Source organism: Lepisma saccharinum, unplaced genomic scaffold, assembly GCF_977018435.1.
Source record: "Lepisma saccharinum unplaced genomic scaffold, izLepSacc3.1 HAP1_SCAFFOLD_43, whole genome shotgun sequence".
In the NCBI taxonomy this organism is placed as follows: domain Eukaryota; kingdom Metazoa; phylum Arthropoda; class Insecta; order Zygentoma; family Lepismatidae; genus Lepisma; species Lepisma saccharinum.
The window spans coordinates 3,378,471-3,386,442 of record NW_028142903.1 but is presented as its reverse complement, the minus strand read 5'-3'; positions in this window follow the sequence as shown (position 1 = coordinate 3,386,442).

Below are 7,972 nucleotides of genomic sequence, written 5' to 3'. Positions count from 1 at the left end.
TCTGGAACCTCCCATCTGAAAATTTGAAAATTCTTAAAAAATTCGACCAATATCTTGATGTCTCCAATCTTTTGTTTTGTACGTTTTTTCCACGTGTCTTGACACATAATGTATCCATGCAAAGTTTGGTGAAGATCTGAGTATGTAGTTTTTGACCTTATATGGAACCTCCTATCTGAAAATTTGAAAATTCTTAAAAAATTCGTCCAAAATCTTGATGTCTCCAATCTCTTGTTTTGTACGTTTTTTCCACGTGTCTTGACATCCAATGTATCCCTGCAAAGTTTGGTGAAGATCTGAGTATGTCGTTTTTGACCTTATCTGGAACCTCCCATCTGAAAATTTGAAAATTCCTAAAAAATCCGTGCAAAATCTTGATGACCCCAATCTCTTGTTTTGTACGTTTTTTCCACGTGTCTTGACATGCAAAGTATCCCTGCAAAGTTTGGTGAAGATCTGAGTATGTAGTTTTTGACCTTATATGGAACCTCCTATCTGAAAATTTGAAAATTCTTAAAAAATTCGACCAAAATCTTGATGTTCCGAATCCTATGTTTTGTATGTTTTTTCCACGTGTCTTGACATCCAATGTATCCATGCAAAGTTTGGTGAAGATCTGAGTTTGTAGTTTTTGACCTTATATTGAATCTCCCATTTGAAAATTTGAAAATTCTTAAAAAATTCGTCCAAAATCTTGATGACCCCAATCTCTTGTTTTGTACGTTTTTTCCACGTGTCTTGACATCCAAAGTATCCCTGCAAAGTTTGGTGAAGATCTGAGTATATAGTTTTTGACCTTATATGGAACCTCCTTTCTGAAAATTTGAGAATTCTTAAAAAATTCGTCCAAAATCTTGATGTCTCCAATCTCTTGTTTTGTACGTTTTTTCCACGTGTCTTGACATCCAATGTATCCATGCAAAGTTTGGTGAAGATCTGAGTATGTCGTTTTTGACCTTATCTGGAACCTCCCATCTGAAAATTTGAAAATTCTTAAAAAATTCGTCGAAAATCTTGATGTCTCCAATCTTTTGTTTTGTACGTTTTTTCCACGTGTCTTGACATGCAAAGTATCCCTGCAACGTTTGGTGAAGATCTGAGTATGTAGTTTTTGACCTTATCTGGAACCTCCTATCTGAAAATTTGAAAATTCTTCAAAAATTCGTCGAAAATCTTGATGTCTCCAATCTCTTGTTTTGTACGTTTTTTCCACGTGTCTTGACATCCAATGTATTCCTGCAATGTTTGGTGGAGATCTGAGTGTGTAGTTTTAGACCTTATCTGGAACCTCCTATCTGAAAATTTGAAAATTCTTCAAAAATTCGTCCAAAATCTTGATGTCTCCAATCTCTTGTTTTGTACGTTTTTTCCACGTGTCTCGACCTCCAATGGATCCCTGCAAAGTTTGGTGAAGATCTGAGTATGTCGTTTTTGACCTTATCTGGAACATCCTTTCTGAAAATTTGAAAATTCTTAAAAAATTCGTCCAAAATCTTGATGTCTCCAATCTCTTGTTTTGTACGTTTTTTCCACGTGTCTCGACCTCCAATGGATCCCTGCAAAGTTTGGTGAAGATCTGAGTATGTCGTTTTTGACCTTATCTGGAACCTCCCATCTGAAAATTTGAAAATTCTTAAAAAATTCGTCGAAAATCTTGATGTCTCCGATCTCTTGTTTTGTACGTTTTTTCCACGTGTCTTGACATGCAAAGTATTCCTGCAAAGTTTGGTGAAGATCTGAGTATGTAGTTTTTGACCTTATCTGGAACCTCCCATCTGAAAATTTGAAAATTCCTAAAAAATCCGTCCAAAATCTTGATGACCCCAATCTCTTGTTTTGTACGTTTTTTCCACGTGTCTTGACATCCAATGTATCCCTGCAAAGTTTGGTGAAGATCTGAGTATGTAGTTTTTGACCTTATCTGGAACCTCCCATCTGAAAATTTGAAAATTCCTAAAAAATCCGTGCAAAATCTTGATGACCCCAATCTCTTGTTTTGTACGTTTTTTCCACGTGTCTTGACATCCAATGTATCCATGCAAAGTTTGGTGAAGATCTGAGTATGTCGTTTTTGACCTTATCTGGAACCTCCCATCTGAAAATTTGAAAATTCTCAAAAAATTCGTCGAAAATCTTGATGTCTCCAATCTCTTGTTTTGTACGTTTTTTCCACGTGTCTTGACATGCAAAGTATCCCTGCAACGTTTGGTGAAGATCTGAGTATGTAGTTTTTGACCATATCTGGAACCTCCTATCTGAAAATTTGAAAATTCTTCAAAAATTCGTCGAAAATCTTGATGTCTCCAATCTCTTGTTTTGTACGTTTTTTCCACGTGTCTTGACATCCAATGTATCCCTGCAATGTTTGGTGGAGATCTGAGTATGTAGTTTTTGACCTTATCTGGGACCTCCTATCAGAAAATTTGAAAATTCTTCAAAAATTCGTCCAAAATCTTGATGTCTCCAATCTCTTGTTTTGTACGTTTTTTCCACGTGTCTCGACCTCCAATGGATCCCTGCAAAGTTTGGTGAAGATCTGAGTATGTCGTTTTTGACCTTATCTGGAACATCCTTTCTGAAAATTTGAAAATTCTTAAAAAATTCGTCGAAAATCTTGATGTCTCCAATCTCTTGTTTTGTACGTTTTTTCCACGTGTCTTGACATCCAATGTATCCCTGCAAAGTTTGGTGAAGATCTGAGTATGTAGTTTTTGACCTTATATGGAACCTCCTTTCTGAAAATTTGAAAATTCTCAAAAAATTCGTCCATAATCTTGATGTCTCCAATCTCTTGTTTTGTACGTTTTTTCCACGTGTCTTGACATCCAATGTATCCCTGCAAAGTTTGGTGAAGATCTGAGTATGTAGTTTTTGACCTTATATGGAACCTCCTATCTGAAAATTTGAAAATTCTTAAAAAATTCGTCCAAAATCTTGATGTCACCAATCCTATGTTTTGTATGTTTTTTCCACGTGTCTTGACATCCAATGTATCCATGCAAAGTTTGGTGAAGATCTGAGTATGTCGTTTTTGACCTTATCTGGAACCTCCCATCTGAAAATTTGAAAATTCTTAAAAAATTCGTCGAAAATCTTGATGTCTCCGATCTCTTGTTTTGTACGTTTTTTCCACGTGTCTTGACATCCAATGTATCCCTGCAATGTTTGGTGAAGATCTGAGTATGTAGTTTTTGACCTTATCTGGAACCTCCCATCTGAAAATTTGAAAATTCCTAAAAAATCCGTCCAAAATCTTGATGACCCCAATCTCTTGTTTTGTACTTTTTTTCCACGTGTCTTGACATCCAATGTATCCCTGCAAAGTTTGGTGAAGATCTGAGTATGTAGTTTTTGATCTTATCTGGAACCTCCTATCTGAAAATTTGAAAATTCTTAAAAAATTCGTCCAAAATCTTGATGTCTCCAATATCTTGTTTTGTACGTTTTTTCCACGTGTCTTGATATCCAATGTATCCCTGCAAAGTTTGGTGAAGATCTGAGTATGTTGTTTTTGACCTTATCTGGAACATCCTTTCTGAAAATTTGAAAATTGTTAAAAAATTCGTCCAAAATCTTGATGTCTCCTATCTCTTGTTTTGTACGTTTTTTCCACGTGTCTTGACATCCAATGTATCCCTGCAAAGTTTGGTGAAGATCTGAGTATGTAGTTTTTGACCTTATCTGGAACCTCCCATCTGAAAATTTGAAAATTCTTAAAAAATTCGACCAATATCTTGATGTCTCCAATCTTTTGTTTTGTACGTTTTTTCCACGTGTCTTGACACATAATGTATCCATGCAAAGTTTGGTGAAGATCTGAGTATGTAGTTTTTGACTTTATATGGAACCTCCTATCTGAAAATTTGAAAATTCTTAAAAAATTCGTCCAAAATCTTGATGTCTCCAATCTCTTGTTTTGTACGTTTTTTCCACGTGTCTTGACATCCAATGTATCCCTGCAAAGTTTGGTGAAGATCTGAGTATGTCGTTTTTGACCTTATCTGGAACCTCCCATCTGAAAATTTGAAAATTCCTAAAAAATCCGTGCAAAATCTTGATGACCCCAATCTCTTGTTTTGTACGTTTTTTCCACGTGTCTTGACATGCAAAGTATCCCTGCAAAGTTTGGTGAAGATCTGAGTATGTAGTTTTTGACCTTATATGGAACCTCCTATCTGAAAATTTGAAAATTCTTAAAAAATTCGACCAAAATCTTGATGTTCCGAATCCTATGTTTTGTATGTTTTTTCCACGTGTCTTGACATCCAATGTATCCATGCAAAGTTTGGTGAAGATCTGAGTATGTAGTTTTTGACCTTATATTGAACCTCCCATTTGAAAATTTGAAAATTCTTAAAAAATTCGTCCAAAATCTTGATGACCCCAATCTCTTGTTTTGTACGTTTTTTCCACGTGTCTTGACATCCAAAGTATCCCTGCAAAGTTTGGTGAAGATCTGAGTATGTAGTTTTTGACCTTATATGGAACCTCCTTTCTGAAAATTTGAGAATCCTTAAAAAATTCGTCCAAAATCTTGATGTCTCCAATCTCTTGTTTTGTACGTTTTTTCCACGTGTCTTGACATCCAATGTATCCATGCAAAGTTTGGTGAAGATCTGAGTATGTCGTTTTTGACCTTATCTGGAACCTCCCATCTGAAAATTTGAAAATTCTTAAAAAATTCGTCGAAAATCTTGATGTCTCCAATCTTTTGTTTTGTACGTTTTTTCCACGTGTCTTGACATGCAAAGTATCCCTGCAACGTTTGGTGAAGATCTGAGTATGTAGTTTTTGACCTTATCTGGAACCTCCTATCTGAAAATTTGAAAATTCTTCAAAAATTCGTCGAAAATCTTGATGTCTCCAATCTCTTGTTTTGTACGTTTTTTCCACGTGTCTTGACATCCAATGTATTCCTGCAATGTTTGGTGGAGATCTGAGTATGTAGTTTTAGACCTTATCTGGAACCTCCTATCTGAAAATTTGAAAATTCTTCAAAAATTCGTCCAAAATCTTGATGTCTCCAATCTCTTGTTTTGTACGTTTTTTCCACGTGTCTCGACCTCCAATGGATCCCTGCAAAGTTTGGTGAAGATCTGAGTATGTCGTTTTTGACCTTATCTGGAACATCCTTTCTGAAAATTTGAAAATTCTTAAAAAATTCGTCGAAAATCTTGATGTCTCCAATCTCTTGTTTTGTACGTTTTTTCCACGTGTCTTGACATCCAATGTATCCCTGCAAAGTTTGGTGAAGATCTGAGTATGTAGTTTTTGACCTTATATGGAACCTCCTATCTGAAAATTTGAAAATTCTTAAAAAATTCGTCCAAAATCTTGATGTCTCCAATCTCTTGTTTTGTACGTTTTTTCCACGTGTCTCGACCTCCAATGGATCCCTGCAAAGTTTGGTGAAGATCTGAGTATGTCGTTTTTGACCTTATCTGGAACCTCCCATCTGAAAATTTGAAAATTCTTAAAAAATTCGTCGAAAATCTTGATGTCTCCGATCTCTTGTTTTGTACGTTTTTTCCACGTGTCTTGACATGCAAAGTATTCCTGCAAAGTTGGGTGAAGATCTGAGTATGTAGTTTTTGACCTTATCTGGAACCTCCCATCTGAAAATTTGAAAATTCCTAAAAAATCCGTCCAAAATCTTGATGACCCCAATCTCTTGTTTTGTACTTTTTTTCCACGTGTCTCGACCTCCAATGTATCCCTGCAAAGTTTGGTGAAGATCTGAGTATGTAGTTTTTGACCTTATATGGAACCTCCTATCTGAAAATTTGAAAATTCTTAAAAAATTCGTCCAAAATCTTGATGTCACCAATCCTATGTTTTGTATGTTTTTTCCACGTGTCTTGACATCCAATGTATCCATGCAAAGTTTGGTGAAGATCTGAGTATGTCGTTTTTGACCTTATCTGGAACCTCCCATCTGAAAATTTGAAAATTCTTAAAAAATTCGTCGAAAATCTTGATGTCTCCGATCTCTTGTTTTGTACGTTTTTTCCACGTGTCTTGACATGCAAAGTATTCCTGCAAAGTTTGGTGAAGATCTGAGTATGTAGTTTTTGACCTCATCTGGAACCTCCTATCTGAAAATTTGAAAATTCTTAAAAAATTCGTCCAAAATTTTGATGTCTCCAATCTCTTGTTTTGTACGTTTTTTCCACGTGTCTTGACATCCAATGTATCCCTGCAATGTTTGGTGAAGATCTGAGTATGTAGTTTTTGACCTTATCTGGAACCTCCCATCTGAAAATTTGAAAATTCCTAAAAAATCCGTCCAAAATCTTGATGACCCCAATCTCTTGTTTTGTACGTTTTTTCCACGTGTCTTGACATCCAATGTATCCCTGCAAAGTTTGGTGAAGATCTGAGTATGTAGTTTTTGACCTTATCTGGAACCTCCCATCTGAAAATTTGAAAATTCCTAAAAAATCCGTGCAAAATCTTGATGACCCCAATCTCTTGTTTTGTACGTTTTTTCCACGTGTCTTGACATCCAATGTATCCATGCAAAGTTTGGTGAAGATCTGAGTATGTCGTTTTTGACCTTATCTGGAACCTCCCATCTGAAAATTTGAAAATTCTCAAAAAATTCGTCGAAAATCTTGATGTCTCCAATCTCTTGTTTTGTACGTTTTTTCCACGTGTCTTGACATGCAAAGTATCCCTGCAACGTTTGGTGAAGATCTGAGTATGTAGTTTTTGACCATATCTGGAACCTCCTATCTGAAAATTTGAAAATTCTTCAAAAATTCGTCGAAAATCTTGATGTCTCCAATCTCTTGTTTTGTACGTTTTTTCCACGTGTCTTGACATCCAATGTATCCCTGCAATGTTTGGTGGAGATCTGAGTATGTAGTTTTTGACCTTATCTGGGACCTCCTATCAGAAAATTTGAAAATTCTTCAAAAATTCGTCCAAAATCTTGATGTCTCCAATCTCTTGTTTTGTACGTTTTTTCCACGTGTCTCGACCTCCAATGGATCCCTGCAAAGTTTGGTGAAGATCTGAGTATGTCGTTTTTGACCTTATCTGGAACATCCTTTCTGAAAATTTGAAAATTCTTAAAAAATTCGTCGAAAATCTTGATGTCTCCAATCTCTTGTTTTGTACGTTTTTTCCACGTGTCTTGACATCCAATGTATCCCTGCAAAGTTTGGTGAAGATCTGAGTATGTAGTTTTTGACCTTATATGGAACCTCCTTTCTGAAAATTTGAAAATTCTCAAAAAATTCGTCCATAATCTTGATGTCTCCAATCTCTTGTTTTGTACGTTTTTTCCACGTGTCTTGACATCCAATGTATCCCTGCAAAGTTTGGTGAAGATCTGAGTATGTAGTTTTTGACCTTATATGGAACCTCCTATCTGAAAATTTGAAAATTCTTAAAAAATTCGTCCAAAATCTTGATGTCACCAATCCTATGTTTTGTATGTTTTTTCCACGTGTCTTGACATCCAATGTATCCATGCAAAGTTTGGTGAAGATCTGAGTATGTCGTTTTTGACCTTATCTGGAACCTCCCATCTGAAAATTTGAAAATTCTTAAAAAATTCGTCGAAAATCTTGATGTCTCCGATCTCTTGTTTTGTACGTTTTTTCCACGTGTCTTGACATGCAAAGTATTCCTGCAAAATTTGGTGAAGATCTGAGTATGTAGTTTTTGACCTTATATGGAACCTCCTATCTGAAAATTTGAAAATTCTTAAAAAATTCGTCGAAAATCTTGATGTCTCCAATCTCTTGTTTTGTACGTTTTTTCCACGTGTCTTGACATCCAATGTATCCCTGCAAAGTTTGGTGAAGATCTGAGTATGTAGTTTTTGACCTTATCTGGAACCTCCCATCTGAAAATTTGAAAATTCCTAAAAAATCCGTGCAAAATCTTGATGACCCCAATCTCTTGTTTTGTACGTTTTTTCCACGTGTCTTGACATCCAATGTATCCATGCAAAGTTTGGTGA